The 20,968-nt window shown below is 40.5% G+C and overlaps 1 long non-coding RNA gene across 1 annotated transcript in view; it reads left to right on the top strand.

Annotated features, from left to right (window-relative positions):
* The window catches only part of LOC120721400, a 69,986-nt gene extending 49,447 nt beyond the window's left edge, over window positions 1-20,539 (top strand). Inside the window, exon 3 of the long non-coding RNA XR_005693158.1 lies at window positions 12,231-20,539. This is a non-coding gene — a long non-coding RNA (uncharacterized LOC120721400). The remainder of the gene's footprint in view (window positions 1-12,230) is intronic.
* The last annotated feature ends 429 nt before the right edge of the window (window positions 20,540-20,968 follow it).

Below are 20,968 nucleotides of genomic sequence, written 5' to 3'. Positions count from 1 at the left end.
TAATTTTCCCTAACAGTTGTGTTTGGTAGGTTGAAACAGAAGCCATGCGTGTCATGAGAGAGAAAGAAAAAGGTAGTTCAAGAGACTGATGAATGATGAATAGTTGAGCCAGTTAGAGAAGACTGTGAGAAAGAGGAAAGTACAGCTGAATCCTCACCAGGCAGAGCGAGAGGGAGCGAGAGAGAGGGCGTTAGAAGAATAAAGAGCAGAGAGAGATGCATGGCAGAAGAGAGAGCTGCTGGGGATAGGCCTGCTAATCCTCACATATATATTCTCCTAATTAATCCTGATTACCACTTTTTAATCGGCCTGCTCAGGCTGCCCCAGAATAAAGTGACACTTCCTAATGAATTAAATCTGCAATTTACAATTGGTGCACTATTCCCTCCGTTGGTTTTTTCAGCCTCCCGTATTGGTCCCGTGTGGGAGCCTCCAGTCTGTCAGTGGCGTGTGGTCTCACTCCACACTAGTTAACTGCTAAATGCTTGGGTCACACCTGCACCCTTTTATGGGGTCTGGCAAATCAGTGGGGTTACTGTTGTGAAGGGAATGATCAGTCCAGCCGCCCCTGCTGTAAAATACATGCAAGACACAGACCTTTATATTCAAGAGTGGCTGTTTTATTTGCACATGGTTATTAGGATAGAAGTATTTTTACCTTGTACTCATCTAAAGCTTTATTTTCCACCAAATCTCCTGATCACTTCTGATATCATAACATCTCCACAGTGTAGTGATTTGCACATTCGCCTAACAAGTGCAAGATTCCGTGTTTGATCCCAGGATCGGAAAACTGGTGTAAAAGTCTGCCAAATAAATCATGTAGAGCTGCCCACGGTGTGACCTCTTGTGAATCAGGGAGCAGCTGAAAGTGGCTCCTAACATATAATGGGCTCACACCAGTAGGACTGTTCATATGTTCTGGGGGTATATACAAAATGCACCAAGCAAACATAATATGTATGAGAGATTACGGATACATTGGAAATTGGTGTAAAATGGGAAACCAGAGAACTTCTGGTGTCCATTAGAGACCACTCATTGGTTGGAGTACACCCATCATTGAGCTCAACCTTCATTTTCATTCCAACTGCACAGCTATGAAGTTTCCATGTCTTGTACAGCTGTGACTGTGTTGCATTGACAAAATTAAAACCAACTTTATGGAAATACACCACTCTTTTTTTACACACACATAAATAAACGAAACAGCAACCTTGCTGTTGCTGCTGGCAAAGAGTCGAGGTTGATCACTCAAACTTGATACCAGTCTAGTGTTTAATACAATGAAATGTGTTTTTAGGTGGAGAAAAGGTAAACGATAGATTGCTGACCTTGCCTTTTACTTCCGGGTCAGCAGCACCTGGTGGCCAAGCAGTTTGAGAGCACCACCATAATGAAGTCTGTCCCCCTGCGGTCGGACCCTCTGCCTCCCTCATTTAAAGGGTCCATCCCTGGGAGATGGGATCCTGTGAAGCAGTGATTGTTTCCACGATTAGGTGGGCAGAGTGGTGGAGCCGTGCTGGTGGATCCCGCCCATGGATTCACTCCCTCCACACTGCCGAGGCTGAAAAACAATAGCCAGCTGTCGCCCGCTGGCTGATGTGCTTTTGATCAGCCAAATGAAGGCTGCTGGCATTTCTTATGGAGTGGAGATTGCTTATCGATCTATATCAAAATATTCATGCTAATCCGGGGCAGCGGAGACTATTTTCAAGCCGGGTTAGCAATCAGAGCTGCCGTGCTGTCTGGAGCAATTCGCTGAGCTGGGAAGTCTAATCAGCTCAGGGTCCTGCAGTCAAATGCACTTTGCTGTTTAAATTTGGACCCCTGACATTGATGGAGGAGTCCAGAGAAAGGTGTTGACAAACCAAATTGTTTGTTCCAGCACTATTTTGCTAGAGATCAAGTCCAGAGTAATGTGCAGTGAATTTGTTCATTACTAGCTGGGCTTGGAGAGAAGAGGGCTGAGGTTTCACCCTCTTTCCAGTAGAGAAGGACTAGTGTTTCATGGTTGGAGGGTTAGGGGGGAGTTTGATGGTGATGGTGAGTGTATACATGCATTTTTGTTGTGTTTGAATGATAGCCACGATACATGATATGCATGTATTGTTTTTGGTGAATGGTTTGGGAGCGTTAAGAAGGTTGAAAGCTTTTAGAAAAAAGTCATGTGGTTTTATTTGGAATTCCTGGACCACTGCGGCCTGTCACATTTTTGCCATTTCCACAGATATGTATTGTAGGTGCACATAAATGTAATGAAAAGGATAAAAGAAATGAAAAGCTGAATTGAAATGGACTCCAGAAATATGATTTGTGCTGTAGAAGCAATACAAAATGTATTTAATTGTTGTATGACCAAATCCAATTCATTACTTACATGTAAAAATAAAAACATTAACGCGTAAATCCTGTTGAGGGTGTGTGTGTAGCTTCCTTGATCACAGATTATGTTTTCTTACTTCCTCTGGCAAAAGCCCCTCCTCTGTCCAGTGACGCAGAGCATTCTAAATCTGTCCCAGTACGTTAATACTGTCATGCAATTATTGTGCAAAGAAATCTGTGAAGAAAAAGCATTGCCAGAATGGAGAGATTATCCTGCTGGAGGGTTGAAGGGCTAATGTCTTGCCATATGGCCCAGATTGTAATGTGCAGTGTCCTGCTTCAGGGTCAATCATACATCAAGTATTAGTGTCAGGTGGGGATTAATGCTTAATGTTCCCTCACCTCCGACATAGCACACTGTACTCTACCTGGCTTTGGTTACTGCAGTACATGATGTATTTCTTGGTCTAGGTAGTAGTAAGAGAAAAATGAGGAGTTTTGTTGATGTCAGATAGCTTTGTTTTTTTTTTAAAGCCCAAAAGTATCTGATCTTTGCTATACTTGTTATTACACTTGCTATTATACGTTAATAATGTTTTTGTTAAATCTTTTGGGCCAAGAAAACCTTCCTTTCTCGTCTTTTTCTTTTTTAACAGCCTGTCTGAGATCATTTTTCTTCTTGTGTGGCTAGTGTTGCAGAAACCACCGATTAGTGCGATTATTGCTGTTGTTGACTGATGCAGGGCCATACATTCTGACAGTGGGTGATTTAGCCCACACTTATGGCATAATGTTGCGCACACTGCAGCCAGGAATGTTTCTGTGTGCATAATCAAGATTTATTTTTTGGCTTCCATGCTGATATTTAGTTTATATGGATTGTTATTATTTATCCAATATAATCTGATCATATGCACAGCAAAAAGGAAGCTGTAATTTGATGCAGAGTACAGCTAGTAATGCATAACCATATATTATTTGATTATTGCTGCTGTTAAAAGCATCTTAGTTTCTCCTCAAGGCATTTCTCTGTCACATTTTAACAAATCTGTATACTGTATTTGTGTAAGACAGTAATTTCTATGGATCTTGCAATTACCTTAGATGACCTGGTGTCCCCAGCCAGCCTTTGTCACCAGGTAGATTGTTAAGCCAGGTCCTCGCAAAGGACATTAACCTAGATGACTGTATAAGAAATTAACCTCATAATCTCTTTTTGAGTGATTAGAACTAATGGATTCCATTGACACGAGCACCTCAGCATATGAATCCTCTCAAAACAAAGTGGCAAACACAAATGTAGATGGGGCCAAAATATGTTGTGCATTGCAACCTTGAAAATCATTGTGATGGAGTGGGTTGCTTACGGGAGTGGGGGTGTGACATGACAAGGTGAGATGTTTCAGTGTGTGAGCGTCTGCGTGTGTGTGTGTGTGTGTGTGTGTGCGTGCACGTGTGTGTGAGAGGTTCACATATGTCAGACGGCAGGATGTAAGGTGCAGGTGTCGCCAGGCTTTGGTGCTGCCTGTCACCTTGTGAATAAACAGCAGTTGTTCGTCGGGAAAGGCAGGACTGATTCATGTGAGAATGGCGGAACATGGCAGATGGATGTACTTTTTCATATGTGTAAATAGTCGCAGCTAGCTATTAACATACCTCTGTGCAGATGGCAAACTGTAATAAAGTACAGGCGATAAAACAAGCCTCCTCGTCGATGGCTGACGCCCAGCCGATGTTTGTTCATTTTTACATACAGTGCAATATGTTCTGTAGCACAAGGGCACAATAACTAGTGGGGATATTTAGGAGTGCTTGTTGTTCCTGAATAGTAAACAGTTTTAATGTTGCAGTAAAAGCAGCTTGATCTGCTCTGGTTTCACATACCAGAAGTTGAAAACTTAATTTTGTATTCTAAATGCACTTTGTTGTTCTACATCATATTTGATCATTTGAAAGATTTATAAATGATAATAAAATCTCCATTGAAATTTTTTTGTCTTATTCAATGCTCTAACTTGAGGACTGGGTTGTATCTCGTCATGTGAATAGAGTCAGAACTACCTAGAGGAGGAGCAGCAGGAGAAGTGGTTGCATGTTGGATCACGGGTGTAAGCTGATGTCGGAGCCACTCTGGCCCACAGCTGGTTCCCCTCCAACTAGATGATCTGCTCCTTCCTGACTCCAGAGACCAGAGGAAGAGGCTGAAAAATCCAGACAGAGAGTGAGAGCAACAGAGACAGACGAGTAGAAGGGGGTAGAGAAACAGTCGGGAAGGGGGAGTGTGAGCAAGAGAAAAAGTGGGTGTGTGTGGCGTCAGCATCCAGATGCACCACAGCCACACGGTGAAGTCGTGTGTGTTTGCGGAGGGCGTGTATGCGTTCGTGGAGCCCAAGGACTTGTTGTCTGGCTGCTGCTGGTTGTGGCAGCCAGCTGTCAGGGGAGCTCAGGGAGAGAGAGGAGGCCAGGTGAAAGGAGGGCCAGCGGCAGACGAGGACTGGAGCCAGCGCTCGCTCACTCCAAATGAATGGTGACAAGAGCGCGAGAGCCATTGATCCACTGGTCACAGCACCCCTAAGGCTGCAACCTAATGTGCTGAAAAAAGAAACATCAGCCCTAGTTGGGGCTCTGGGAGAGAGGCAGCCATCATCAGATGAAACACACCTTACATGCAGATGATCAATAGCAAAGAAGAATGTGGAGGTGGTCATTCAATATGTTTGCACCCATTCTGGACAAAGTCAGAAGAAGAAATATAGTTGTTAATTCCACAGTTACATATAAAGTTAGATGAGTCAATGCAGCGTAATTTTATTCTGAGCGATCACACTTCTTTGCACGTTCTGTTACTTGATAGTTGCAGCCTGCAGTAGATAGTGCAGCTTTTAGATCCTGACTCAGTCTGTTTCAAACAAATTAAATATACAACAGTTCGTTTGCTAAGCCAACCATTGTGTAAAAATTACCTCAGAGAAGTGTTATTCATTAAATGTGTAACATTGATAGTAATTTTCTTGCAAGGTGTGGGAAGGATTTGTTTTTTTTCAGTCCCTCACTGATAACATTTGAGGTGAAACTTACCATCACACGTATCTTTGACTTGTAGCCATTTCCTAAGATTTTCCACAGACTTTGTTTGAATAATGCCTCTGAGCTACAGTACATGTGTTAGGAGTTAACAAGCAAATATTCACCAAAAATACATGTAAGATGAAACAGAGGAAGCCCAAGACACTCTGCAAACAGCATGCAAACATAAAACATTACATTTAACCCAAGTGTTGTTAGAAAAGTGCAGTTCCCATTATTGTTTATCACTAGGGGTAATTACCTGCTGTGGTGCACCTGGTTTTGCACTATTCATTTGTCATGAAAGAAAAATTACATGAATAAAAAAGCATTTCCTACAATTAGATTCTAGCAGGACCACATTAAAATTCATCACTTACTAACTTAATATTGAGTAGTGTCTGAAATGCTCTGATTTGGGTCTTACTTGGTGCTGTGACACTTGTAACCCAAGTCAGGCAGTGAAGCAAAGAAGGACCATCTGTGGGTGCAACGCCAAGCTGATTGATTGGTGATGCGGACTGAGGGAGATGATTGATTGATTGAGGTTGGTTAGGTGACAAACAATGCAGCACCTAGCCCATCAAGGTGCAGCCCTGTCAGTGGCAATAATCCCTGATTGCCTTTGCTCCCTGCCCACTCACCAGCAGCACCCCCCTCACCCCAGCCCCAATCCCCTACCCCCGTCCACCTCTTTGTCCATTCCTTTGGGAGAAGACATACAGTCCTGTCTGTCCACACCGGCAAACACCAAACAGACACGCTGCTTCACCACTCATGCAAAGAAGCACGTATGTACACGTAAACACTGATTTCAGAACTCTGGGATTCAAGCGTTATTGTCTGCAAATGAGATTAGTTCATTGTGTTTCCTGTCCTCCACTGCTAACTCTCAGCTGTCATCTACTCACCCCCAGCTCTGGTAAATATCAGCAGACTAAGCAAATAACTCTTTTTTTTTAACCACACACTGCATGTGTGTTTGTGGAAAAGTGTGTGTGTGTGTGTGTGTGTGTGTGTGTGTGTGTGTGTGTGTGTGTGTGTGTGTGTGTGTGCACGTGCTGTGTTTGTGTAGGTGTCTGTGTGGGTGTTCCGCCCACTGTTGTGCTGCACACAGTGTTCAGTGTAGCCAATGTGCCCTAGGCCTCTCACGCATATTATTCATATTACTGTTGATTCTAAAATAATTAGTCGCCAGGATATCCCTTTGAGATTGCAGAGATTATCAAGCTCAACTTCAAATACTTCCCAGATTCAGTTAGAACACCACACAGCATCCATTAGCTGGTAAATTTTGTTTCAGGGCATCGGTCAGGTGCTGTTTTATACTAGCCAAAGACAAGCATGAGTCTCTTAGTTTTCTTTTGATTCAGATAGTTCCTCAAAACATGGCCAGTACTCTGTCCAGCTATTATCGATAGATTTATCTGATAATATGATTTTTTAAATAATTTCATTAAGCTCTTTACCACATCCTTGGTTTCTGATATAACTAATTCAAGATTTTAGGTTGCATGTTTCCTACATGTCTGACAGTCTGCCCCGGAGCTCTTCCGTTCAATGTGGGCCGGTTGGCAGGTCTGCTCTGCACATTTGGTGCGTGTCCCACACATTTCCTATCGGGTGGGCATCACAGGCATTTTGCTTTAATTGCTAGGCGTTCTCCGACTGAGTGCAGCTTATTTGTATGTTTGTTTGCCTCCCTGCCTGAGCTATTGGTAATCTATTCTCCCTTCTTAGCAGGAGGAAACTCAGGCAGCCAGTGTCTGGATTCATTGAACTGGCAACAGGGTTAGTGCATTATCATGCTGGGTTAGATGTGGAGACATACTTGGCTGGCTTTCCTTGATTGCGTTTAAAGACCAGATAGCTCAACTTTTCTGAGTAGTTTGGAGTGGTACATTTCCATAAAATGTGAAGTTTGCACACACACACAAAAGTAAAACATTCGGAGGAACAAAGGCAAAATAAAAAAAAACACAGAAAAAACATCGTATGTTCAGTTGTTTTCTCATATAAAGTGATATAGTATACAGCATGACTGTGCTGCATATAATATTTTTTTGCAGCAGCAGCAGTGTTATTGTGAGATTAGGATTTCTTATCCTTGGAAGAAAAATACATGGATTATCTGTGAGGAGATCAGGCTGTACAAAAAGCAGATTCTGTCCATAATCCATCTCTGAATAACAGATCTCCAAGTCAACAACACTAATTATGTTTGTCTAACATTTATATTCTCGGTCTCATTCTTTTCAATGAAAAACTAGAATTTATACTGTAAAGGCAGATAAGAGTCACTACAGATCCAACTGCTGTGATAACATTGTTTATTATAAATAATGATACAGAGGATCTTTGATGAAAGCTGTTTTCCTAAGATAAGAAGACCTTGCAAAGAGGGACAAAAACCAAAATGTGGAAAGAGTTCAAGGACCAATAATGTAATAATTCTGACATAAATAAAAATGAAACATTCAATCAATTACATTCCAGCATCGTATCTTTTAAAGATGATAAATGTTTATGAGTTAATACTATGTCCTTGCTATTTCTTTAAAAAGACACTTACTGAAATAGAGAGGAATACAAAAATCACACACACAGCCACATGCTCTAAAACAAGCTCTTGGACCTTAGCTTTATTTTACAAATTTTTAATGTTTTATTTGAAGCCAGAATACAGGAATTGCTTTATAAAATGTGAATTTTAGAAATATGAGATTGTAACAGTAATAGGGCGCATGTCTACAGCTCAAATTAAATGCACTTGTGGTTCATGGTTCCAGTTGGCAGTGCTGTGGTGGATGAAGTCAGAATTTAAACTTTTTTTCTTGACTGATTGCATGAAAGTCAAATAGTGGTGCTTAATGTCTTCGGCAACAGGTGTGACTGAGCTTTTAGTAAAGCCCCTAAAATATCTCAAAACACAACTGTACTTTGTTACAATAGCATTTGACCTTGTCTAAACATTTGAGTTAATCCAGCGCAAAGCCCAGTAATCCTTTGTACTAAACATCACAATCAATCACTGTAAATAACAAGGTGACAGGAAAAAAAAAAAAAAAAACATAAAAAAAGGCATCATGCTCACTGCACAGCAGCTTGTGCACTTCTGCTTAAAAAATTATATATATATAACATTATATTTATTTGAAATTGCCTTGCATTTTAGAGAAATGACGCTGGATTCTTACAGTAGAATAGGTCACAGTGGTGAGGTGCTATAAGTGTGCCGAGCAGTGCTTGAACCTCCTCCTAGCTCACTCGTGCTTTTCTGTGTTTTGCCGTTAACTGGAGGCCTGTGCAGATTGTGGCACTGTTATACATGGCATCTGAAGGATATTGCAATCAGATTAATATCACTGCATACTAAGGTCTTGACATACCACCAGCACAGACAAGTGTGAAATATGTTGAGGAAGTGCATAATCATGACATCTGTTACCCTTCACGGTAGCTCTTAGCACAATATTAACTGAAGAAATAACAGGTTTAAGTACAGTACGTGCTAACGCTATGATAGCCTGTTTAATTGAAATATGACTTGGGCGTAATGAAGATTAAATTAAACCGGGAGATAATCATCTGACACACAGATAATTGAGTTGCAATCCTCGGGCAATTAAAAATAGCTCAGGGAGAAGAAAGAAATAATCATGGTCCTTTACTAGAGAGGAATAAGCTTATTTCTCTGTGATGGGGGACATAAATTCAGCACTCAGATTAAAGAGTGATTAATCAGGGGCAGTAATCCACAATTTGAGAGGAATCAGAATGACATATGTCTTCTTTATGTAATTTACTTTTCTGTCCCTGATTGTGCTATGAGTGCAAGTGTGTGTGTGAGTGTGTGTGAGTGCGTGTGCACGTGTCAGCATGTGTGTGTGTGTGTTCTTGTTCTTCTTCTGAGATTTCTCATCTCTGCTCGCAGGATGACTTGATGACTGATCCGATTGCAGGGGACGAGAGGCTGGCAAAATGTTTTCATCTCTCTTGCCCACTTAAAATAGCATAGGAGAGTTCTTGTGCTCCCCCAATGTTGGTGCTTGGTCTTTTTCAAAAGGGATTAGAGCCTGCAGGTCAAAGTGTCTGTGTGTCAGCGGTGGCACCCTGCTGTATTTCAAGTCTGTGCACTGCCAAGAAACAAACATATGAGCTTAGACACCGACATTCATTTATACACCAGTGGCTGTTAGTCCCCCTCGTTTTGTTTCAGGAGAATTTTATCTGTCCTCAATGGGTATTCTGTCACGTTCATTTTTTTTAGTATTTTACTGTTTTGCCGTGTTGAATAAAATGACCTTTGGGTCAGTGCAACACCAGTAGTTGTCCAGCTGTAATTGTTTGACAAAGCAGCAATTAAATACACACAGACATATGATCATGAGCAGACATGGAATTGGGCCATGTTTTTAATTTGGTCAAGAAAAAGAGCAGCTTAAAAAGAAAAAAATAAAGGCCTTTTTTTCTTTTACTCCCCACTCTATATCCCAAAGAATTCTTTTTTTTACCCTTTGGAAAACATTTTTGCATCACTTCCTTATTGATCATTGTCATAATTATTGACAGTCAAAATTTAACAAACAAGTAGTTTTACTCTTCATGTCTTTATTAAACACAGGGAGTATCCACTTATTATGAACTCTGGAATGTAATGACTCATTAAAATATCCTTTTGGCAGAAATGCCTTAATAAGACGTTTTCTATAGCTGCTTATAAGAGTAGCACAATGCCTTGATTGAGCAGCCCTTTTTAGGCCTTGCCACGGCATCTCCAGAATCTCAGCTGTGTTAAATTCTAGACTAGGATTTGTTTCAAAAACATGCTTTTCTCAGCCATTCTGTTGATCACCATTGTTACCTCCATGCTGTGAGATAACAAAGCAGTCCCTAACCATGATACTCATGCCTCACAGTTAGGATGAAGCTTTGGGGTACATGTGCAGTGCCATTTGGCCTCCAAACAACATGCATGGTTTGCAAAAAACAGTTCTTACTTTTGACTTTTTTAAATGAGCAAGAGTAGTTTGTACTCCTGAATTTTCTCTGTTTATAAACACTTTGTCTTACTGAAGATTGATGCACTTTCACAGGTTTGTGAATTTTTGAGCCACTTTTGGTTTTGTATAGCTGTATTAACCAAACCTATGGCTAAAATAATTTTTTTCCAGTTTACTGCCTTTTTAAAGTATCTGTGTTTCATCATTTCACCATGACCTATTTGGAATAGTTTATTTTAGGATTAACCCGCTAAACTTAGACCTAAACATCACAGGCTTAGAGACCTATCAGTGACCGCTGGTAGCCACTGGTTGTTGGTCCCCAATTCCCCTGGTCGTTGGAAGTTGCTGACAGTTTCTAAGTAAAATTTGCCGCAAAGAAATATACTGTGCTGCACTGAAAACATCTTTGCATTTGCTTTAGTCTTTTGCTTTTATCTGCAAACACTGAGCGGTTGTGAAACTGAAATGTACAACACAAACTGAGAAGTAAAGCTGTGCATTTTATGTTTATGATAGTAAGGCAAAACCTTTCCTTTAGAGGCAAATCTTCTTAATATCTTAACATCTTTTCAAGATTTACAGCTGCTTGCAAAGTGCTTGGTGTGTTTGCAAACAATATGTTGTCTTTCGTGCAGATTTAGGGCAACCACAGCAATCTGCTTGTAACTAAAGCAAAGACGAGGAGGTTTTGCAACCATTTTCACACAGCTACAGACAGCAACCTCCAGCAAACACTCCTCATTGAGGAATACACCTATTCCTGTCACAAAGGTTAGAGGTCAGTCAGGCCTCATGCACCCAGAGGCCCATTTTGAATAGGTGAATAATTTAAACTGTGTTCAGTGGGGTAGTGTAGCATTACACCACACAGAGAGAATAAGGATGAAAAAGTCAAATTACCAAGGGCAAAGGGCACAAGTAGGAATCATCCTTAATTAGTGGTTACCATGGAGTCCAGTTTAGTGTACAGACTCAACTTGCATCCAAATGTTGTCAAAATTGTAACTGGATTCCTTTGTGTGCCAGCATTATTTGTCCATATTAGTCAGGCATAATAACATTTTTATACGTCCTCATGTTTATTCATTGAATAAAACGCAGCTTTGTGGCTCGGCACACATAACTTTAACTAGCCTCTTCACACAGGCTGTGTTTGAATGCGGTTCTCGTGAATTAATTAGACGCATGGATTTTTAGCCACAGCTTCAAGGACTAAAATCATAAACAATCACAGCAACAAGGTCATAACCCCTGCGTCAAAATGGTTAATCCCCGAGCTGATAACAGCACTACGAAAGGGAAAAAGATGTTATCCGTGAATCGACTGTCTGCTATTGATGTTGGTGTCATTATCTCCAGATTGGCTCTGAATTAGAACAATGGTCATTTTAAGAACCATTTCCTCTTCCTCCCAGCCTGCTGCATGTGGTACACATTAGGCAACATGCCATTGAGGCAAATATCTTCATTTTTATCTTGATTCATGCCCCCGTATTTTGGACAGATTTACAAAAACTTTGCAATTAAATAACAGTGTATTATTTTGCATCATATTGCATGTATTATATTTCTAAATTAAAACATTTTACAAAGTTTTTAAAGACTTTCTATTCAGTTTTATCTATACAGTGCCAAATCACAACAAAAGTCACATTTAGGCCGGTTATATTATATGTTTACAACATTGTATGTAGAACATTTTAACCTCTTTAATCTTATGAATGACTATCAAAATGAAAAGTAAATCAAATAAAATATCATGTGTATGTTTGCAATGCTGTAAACTATGTGAAATGGGAATCTGTAATCCCACCTCTTTGTGGGTAACTCTAGGCAGCCAGTGGGATGCGTGGCACAAAGAGGAAAGAGGTCGGAGGCGGCAGATAGTGAGCTGCAGTGTACTACAGCATACTGGGTCATAGGAGGAGCCAGGAGGACAGAGAGTGTTGTTCCCAGAAGTCGACTGCAGTGAGGCGGGGCGTCAGCCAGCACACCAGCGACCTGCCTTCCCTCCGCCTTCCCAGCTGCTGGGAAAGATGGAGATACCAGCAAATCAGTGTTTGTTCAGCCACTCCACAAATATCCCCTCTCTAGATTGCGTCTGGCCAAGGAAACGGCACTTGACTGGGATTCTGAAATGATTATTGGTGGCAGTGTCCTTCTGGGGCTGCTTTTCTAAATGTGCCAATAAATTTCACATGTCCAGCTTTGTTTTGCTTTCATTAGGCCTCTAATCTCCATCCCAGGGCCAGGCTGATTCTGCCATGAGTGAACTCTCTGTTTTCTCTAGAGCCAGTGATTAATGACTGGACAGCATCATTACTAGTGCTGTGCTCTGGAGTTACATATCTGCTGTTGTTGACACTGCCACAATCAGTGCAACACTATAACATATGTGTTTATATGCCTATGCATGTAAGTTATTTGCAGATATCAGGTGGTTGTTTTTAACAGCCAGCATTATATTTCATGATAGTATGTTTCTCATGTACATCATTCCTATCCTCATATTATTTGTGTTTGACTTAGCCTCTTAGAGTACTTTTGAGCAAAGTAGCTATTTGTTAAAGACCTTGCTGCGAAAATGACAGTCACATTATGCTTCTTCTTTCTGAAGTAACTTGTATGTTCATATCTCTTGAGTTTCAACATGGCGGTAAGGAACATTAATGGACTTAAAGAATCTGACCTGCCAACAACCCCACATCTTTTACAACACGGGCATTGTTCATCTTCTCCTTTTAAAATGTATATGCCTTTTGCAGCTAGCTATTAACTTGACATTTACAATACTTTTATTGACTCTTGAGTGCATTGATTCATAAAAGTCATGCAAGTGCTTATCTCCTAGGATATTAGTCACCCATCCCTCTGATGCTGTAATATCATATTTTTGCTCTTTGTCTCAACTTTGTGCCTCAGGCATGGAGACATATGCATGGCCCGACAAACCATAGCACATTAAACCCCGCCTTGGTGCTGCATTATACATTCAGCTAAGCCGAACGTGTTTCCACATGACTAATAGATGATGCATACTGTCTGGCAGGCGAGGTTTCTACTCTAGTTGAAGGTGCTGGGAACAAGAAACCTTGTTTTTTCAAATAAAGACAGAGTCACCTGTGGAGTAGAGTCAGCAGGTGCCCTGGCTCTCAGGTCTCAACACCTTTATTCTCTAGGGAGCGAGTGTACTGCCTACAAACTGGCTGCTAGAAGGGAAGAGAGATGGGAAGGGAGTTACTCTAAGCAATTTTGCACTTCTCCTATAAAATATGTTAATCTGGTAGAACACCACAAACACCAGTTAGAAATCAAACCCAAAGTTGCTTGAACCTAAAGAGGAAACACTTAAAAAGTATCCATCTCTACCTTGATGAATGATATTTGTACAGCAATGAAGCTTCCATTGTTTATTTTTCCTTTTTCCAGGTGTTATTTTTCTTTTTCATACCAGATTGAGTATTTCCCCGGCGAGTGAATAAGCCTGTCATTCCCATATTAAACACAATGCTGGTCCAATAAATGGACACCACCTGTTTAAACGCTCAATGTCATGTTAGGGTCAAGCAGGGTCCTGTTTGATTGGCCACATCGAATGGACGGAACACGCCGCATGCCCTCTGTGGTAACTTTAAAAAATGTTCAGGAAGTTTGGTTCACCCTTTACGGCCTAGGACATTTCCTACTACAGGAGTTAAGCACTCAGGACAGGAAACCATTTGCTGTGGCTGTAAGATCTCTTTAATGACTGTCTAACTAGAAACAGGCCGGTCTAATTCAGTGCCTGGAGCCAGCAGGAATGGCCTTGCATCTAGACGTTGTTAGAATATTTACTGCTTCTTCGATGGGAGTCTTTTTGACACTGCTGCAATAAAATTTACAAGGAATCCCTTTTTAGCGTGATGCGAGGCAAAGTGTGGTCAAGAGGGGAAGAAACATGCTTGAAAAAGTAGCTGGCCATTAAAGTTATCATTTGTCTTTGTTTATGTGAATCAGGAAGTACGGATGGCTGACATTTAAACAGCATTTGATCGGCTTTGTCCCCGGTTACCTCAGAATGCCGCTAGTTGATGGTCAGAATTATCTGACTTTGCAGTATGTCAGAGAGGGTGACTGTGTTGAATTGTATGGCCTTAGTTTTAGTATATGTGAAAGGGTCAGAGTTGTCCTTGGGAGGAAAAAAGCTGCTGATTCAAACATATTGAGCTGTTAATGCCCTCTAACTTTCTCTATACTGGTGTCAAATGTTGTTATACTTCACATCAAAGCCAGTTTCTTCTCAAGGGACGTGCAGGGTAATCATACAATCCTTGGCGCTCAGCACTGAACAACTTAGTGTCTTGGTAACTTTGGGACTGGTAATGGATTAGGGCTGTTCGTGTACATGTTCATGTGTTACATGCCTATGTGGGTGTCCATGCACTGCCGTACACGGCGCGTTAGTGCTCCTGCTGACTGAGGAAATGAGCTGGGACCACCAGAGGTGATTGTGCATGTGCAAGCAGAGACCAGGATTGGCTTGTTCCAATCACTGACTGACTAGGCCTGTTCTGTGACCCACCAAGCCTTGTCCCCACCACCCACCACCCTCCCTAAAAATCCTTTGTTTAATAAGCCCAGTGGTGGCCCTTTTTTCTAAAGTGCCACCGTGTCTGGACAAACTGACACACTTCAGTTTCACTGCACCCTTCCACCCTCCTTTCTCTTTCTTCCACTGTGGATTTAAACAAATGCAGTCAAACTCAATTAGAGGAGAGTGAGAGCAGCACAGGAGAGGCGCTGGTAATAGTAACTTTGTTCAGCTGGTTCCTGCTGTGACCAGCCCTCATTTAAATGAGCCGCTTGATAACCCTCAGAAATACGATCCCAGTGAGAGAGAGGAAAGGAGGTAGTCTCTCCACTTTCCTTGTTCCCAGCGGAGCTTCTTTTAACAGGCCTCTCACCTCTCTGATTCAGGGGGCACCTCAGTGACACAGATGAGCCAGTTGGGACAGGGAGGTGGCATTCATTTTCAGCAATAACATACTAATGCTTATCGCGTCAAATACTATAGTTATGTACAAGCTAGCACTTGTAATAGAAGAAAGAAAAAAAATGTTTACCGCAAAGCCCTACATAATTATCAAAATAATAATGTTTCCATGTGAGAAAATACAAAAAACTCAAAACAAATCTCAAGAAAGCATTTACAAAACTCTTACTCAATTTCTCAAATGTGATAGACTCCACCCATCTGGGGGTCTGAGTGGGATGAAACAAATGCTTAGAACAACTTCAATTTGACCTAGGTTTCCTGACAGCTCCCAAGCAAACTTTGAAGTGTTCTTATCATTGATTTTGTGTTTCTTGTCTTAACGTGTCTCCCAGACAGACACCGACTGAGATGAGTGTTAAAATACTGTTATCCAGATCATTGCATGTGAGGTAATGGAACAATTGATAAGGTGTCCAATCACATACTGGGTAAACAATGCATCAGAAAAATTCTGCCATCATTCCTTACACACTCAAAGCTATATTTGTGCTAACCATGTGTTCAAAGATGTTGAGGTGGTTTTTTATACAATGCTATTGAGGTAGGAAGCCAAGTGTCGTGAAAAAAAACACCCATAATGTTAGTAAAGTTGTTTTTTGTTTTGTTGTGTTTTTTTTCCCTGTGATGCGATTCAGTCATGCAATGGATAGTTAGTTTTTTGGGGCATCCCAAAGATCACAGTATACAATGAAAGCACGAATAAGAATGTGTGGCTACATGTATTGTTACTGCATCTTCTAAAATACATTGACTGATGAGCTGTGCTTGAGAAGGGGATAACTAGCTCTGAATATTCTTGAACTGGAGCGAGGGGTGGAGTAGGAGTGCTTTGATCCATTTCCAAGTAAGTTTCCCAGCTGATCTTAAAGCTTGACTGCAGAGCTGCTGCAGGCAGATGGCCCTTTTGTCACTGTGAAAATAAAAATCCAATAAACATGGTAATTATAGAAAATGCTGGACACTGTGTAAGGATCTACTACTGAGCTCTTGTTCTGGTTCTAAGAATGGCAAATACGATTTATGGGACTTTTTGCATGATGCACGCCAGCTAATGGCCACAAACAGTATTAGTCAAACAGAAAACACCAGACGCACCTGGAATTAGACACAAATTTTATATATGTATATGTGTGTGTGTGTGTGTGTGTGTGTATATAATTTAGGTTTGCTTACATACCGTAGTTATTGCTTAAGCTAATTACACATGGCCAGAAGTGAAACATTATATTGAAAGATCATATCATGGTTGGAAGAGTTAGCCACATTGCTCAGAGAATTGTTTGTGATTGAATGCCTCTCTATTACACTGATAGCACATCAGAGAGGAGAGCCTGTTGGGTCTTTGATAGGCAGTTAATGGTCCATAAGGCACTGGGAAGAGATATCTCTGTGAATCCACAGGTCTCATTGCCGATATTCCCTTCTCCTCCCTTTTGAACACCAATCAAGCTGTGACACCAGGCTGTGTTTCCGTCAGCACTTTAAGAGATGTGATTTATACGACCATGAGGTTGGTGTCAGCGCCAGAAAAATTACAAACAGTAAAAACAGGCAAGAATAAAGCTCGAACAGACACGGGTCAATAGCATGCCACTTTAACCATGGCAGAGATGCATTTTAATGTCCTCAGTGTTCTTTTGTGCAAAATGAAAATGGTCACTTGTACTAAAGGGTCTGAATACAAGAAACTTGTCATTCATCACAGAGTGAAGATGGATGGTTGTGGTCTTCTTCTGTAATAATTTTGTAGCCAGGTTATCTGTTAAGAAGAAGGGGGTCATTTTAAATACATGTTTAGCAGTATGAGGAAGAGTCACAGCCCCAGTATGGCAGTGTTACATTAATAACACAGATGTGGGGGTGGAATGATGTGGAAGGGTCCCACAGTCAGGCCCTATTATATGCCACACTGAGGAAGTCTTTGTGGGTGCCGGGCTACACTTTAAGCATCTCTTTATTTTGGCTCTCATTACACGCTTCAATCTCAGAGAAGATATTGTTGTATGTGTGTGTAAGGGACTTAAATGTAATGCAGAAGTCCCTCTGAGGAAGCCAGTGTCACTAACCAAACATTGCTTTTTCGCCTCCTCTGTTGGGTTCAGTAAAGCTCCTCGATAGTGTTGCAGCCCCAGTGGGTACACAATACCATCCTGATTTATGCAGGCCCTTCCATTTGTTATTGTTGTCAAATTTGATTACAATTACGTATATCAGAGCCTGTTTTGTCGTTGTTGATTGTTGCAGGGTGTTATAATCAGATTAGTGTGATACACCACAATAGGAGACACAGCTGCTTGAGAGGCTACAGGCGTCTGCTTGTGGGAGAAAAAAAAGAGACTGGCTACTAACTAATAAAACTGAGGTGGATGGAGACGGTGAGGTTTTTTTTTTTAGCAGTTGCTGTACACAAGCCAGGTAGATCACAGAGGCACACAGAGATTTTATAATAAAATATCGAAAGGCTGTCATTTGCAAACTGGATTTTGTTTTGTTTTTTGGGACGCCAAAATAGTTAAGTCAAAATAAAAAATGTGTGCAGGTGTGCCCATTTTAATACTGATATAAAGTAATTTATGTAAAAACTGAGCTGTGAGTCATGAAAAAATCATCACCATTTGAAATCAGCATCAGCATCCAGTTTATTGTCATTGTAAGCATTGGATAGATTTGTTGAACAAAAGGAATATTATTTGATTTCACTGAAAATCTGTTTTGCAGCATTTTACCTAATCCTTTTCATTGTCTTGCTACTAGTCTTCACCAACCTTTTTTTTGTTGCTACATTTGGCATAATCTCTGGCCTGCCATGACATTCTTTCTTTTTAAACAAAGGAGCCAGTGGTTATACTCCTCAGATTATCCCTAAGCCTGAGCTTACTCACCTTACAAAAGAAGTTCCCAAGGCTAAAGAGGAAAGTGGCAATTCTGCTCATTATCGGGACACAATTCAAAGCTATGATATGGCATTATTGATAAAAAGATAAAAAATAATCATGTTCAATTAATTTCATTTCGCAGGCAGAGATATTCAGAGCCACTCGGGGAGTCAAATTCTGTGCATGTAAATCCAGCACACCAGAACTCAGCAGCCAAGCACACAGAAGAAGAAGCCATCATGTGTGTGAGAGCGTCTGCTTGGAGATCGCTGCAGTAGAGTCACGCTCTCGCAGATAGCGCCGCTCTCAAAGTTCACTTGAATAGGTCACTTTGTGAAAAACAGGTGTTATGTTTTACCTGACGCGCCACATTTGACACAAACATAATTCCATAAAAGCCACTATCCATGACACACGTGCTGGCTCATCTGTGAAGATGACATATATCTGAACAATGTTTTCACATTTTATAGCATTAACTGCTGCTGTGCAAATATTTTAAGGTCAGGCTTTTTTTTTTTCATCAAGACAATGCCAAACCGAATGCTGCATATGTTGCATGGCTTTGTAGTAAAAGAGTCTAGCCGCTCAACTGGTCTGCTTCAGTTCACATCTGTCACCTTATGAAAGCTATATGACCTTTGTCACCTTTATCATTTTTGAATTTGAACCCTGGAAAATAAACTCAGCTGATTATTAAAGAGAGGAGAAAATATTTAATCATTGTTTAATTTGCATATAAGACAATAAATTATGACTAAAGTGGTGACTGGCTGTTTGCTGGCTAATATTGATGTTCCACGAAACATGGTTTGGGGGGGGGCGATCATTATCAAACAGGGGTAGCAGCTGTTCTGTGGATTCTCCTCATGACTTGTCAGAAACATTGTGGGTGTGTTTAAGAAGAGAAAAGGAAAAAGGCCTAACTAGGAAGGAGGAGGATGCAGCCGCAGAGCTGGGCTTGTCAGTTCACATGATGAATGAATCAGTTTCACATCAGTCTAGTGCTGAGCAGCTATAATTGGATTATTTACACAGCAGAGGCACATGAGGTCTGGCCATCCTAACCCCAGGTGGTTTCTGAACTTCTGCTCTTAGGCTACATTCTGGCCTACAGTCATTTTTTTGTGTTAGCAGTGTTAGTAGTGTTAACTAGTTCTTCCAGTTAATACTAATTAAGTCTGCACATCTGCACAGGCCATTGTGTCAGCATTTTTTATCATGTCCAATAAGAAATATGTGTTTTAGCGTAAAGATAAAGTTCTTCAATTCGAGGACATTGAACTCTTACAGTAATTAAAGTAATAGTAACTAAAAAAGCCAAAACAACTCCAATGATTTTTATATTTCTTGAATGTTTGAGTTTCACTTTGCTAACTATTGTTTCTCAACTTTGAAGACTTTGTTTTAAAATTCATCCACTGAAAATGAAGAGGAGCTTTGTACACTTAAAATTTGAGATTAATTAAAGCACATCTGTGAGTAGGAATTGTGATGTCACAACAAGGTAAATTTCGTTAGTTAAAACGCTTTAGAAGAGAGTATGAAAGTGGTAAAGATAACTTCCTGTGTAAAACTATAAGAGCATTTTGGTGACGACATAAAATGCATTTTATTTTAGAAAGAAATATGGAGAAGAGACTAGGAAAGGACAGATAATGTAGTTTATACTCTGACTATGCATTGAAGTTATATGTTCAGTTTTATTTTGTTTCTTTTTAAATTTATTCCTTTTAAATACACATAAATATCTAAGAAATGACTTTGATTTGTTTAAACAGCCCCTTTAGAAATACCTCCTCAGTCTTACTGCTGAGTGCCATTTCATAATCTTCCAGGCGAAATTCGGTGTCACCCTGCTGCTGATGTGTAACTCACAGCTCATGTAGAGGAAGTTCAAGTGACTATCTGGAGCTTGAGAGTTTTTTTGCCCCCTGAGCAGCACGAATATTCAGAGTGGCTGGTGGAACATGTAGTCAGGGAGATGTTTCTTTACAGCAATGCCTGTAACACCTCACCGTGCTGGAAGGGAATTTATGCATATAGAAATTCAGCTTGCTCAGAACAATCTTGGCAGAGGACAGATTCATTTTGTCATGAAGCATTTTCTGTTTTATTTTAGGCAGTAAAAGTTTTAATAGAAGGGGATTTTTAACATTGGATTAATATGTAAATTTCTACGAGGGCTCTTCTCGGTTATTGCTTATATGATGCTTTTATGAGTTTGATTTTGAAAATGAACAGAGCTATTGCAAATGAAATGTAATGTAATACCTGGACAAAGATTCAAGTGTGACCTCTGAAGAACTAAATAAAACAAAGTAGAAATGGCATTAATCATTTTACCCCTCGTTGCATCTATATACATGCATTTTTTTATGTTGTTTTTAAGAACTCATTTTTGAGAATTTGACCCAAAATAGTACATTTCAGTAAAATGATCAAATCTTTACTATACCTTAGTTCTTCAAACCTCAGTAATGCTTACTACACCCAGGATCCTTATCACATTCTGCTGCAAAGTGGATTCTCTGTAATTATCACTGAAACCAGCCAGGCTACAGGCCCCCCACACACTTATTTACACTGATTAAAAACCAAAACAGTAATGTGTGCTGTCCAGTGAAAAAAAGTACATACCCATCTTTTTGCATACTGCA

The sequence above is a fragment of the Simochromis diagramma genome, unplaced genomic scaffold, assembly GCF_900408965.1.
Source record: "Simochromis diagramma unplaced genomic scaffold, fSimDia1.1 OVJJ01000603.1, whole genome shotgun sequence".
NCBI classification, from domain to species: Eukaryota; Metazoa; Chordata; class Actinopteri; order Cichliformes; family Cichlidae; genus Simochromis; species Simochromis diagramma.
The sequence above is the reverse complement of the archived record's forward strand: the minus strand, read 5'-3'. Positions and strand labels throughout refer to the sequence as shown.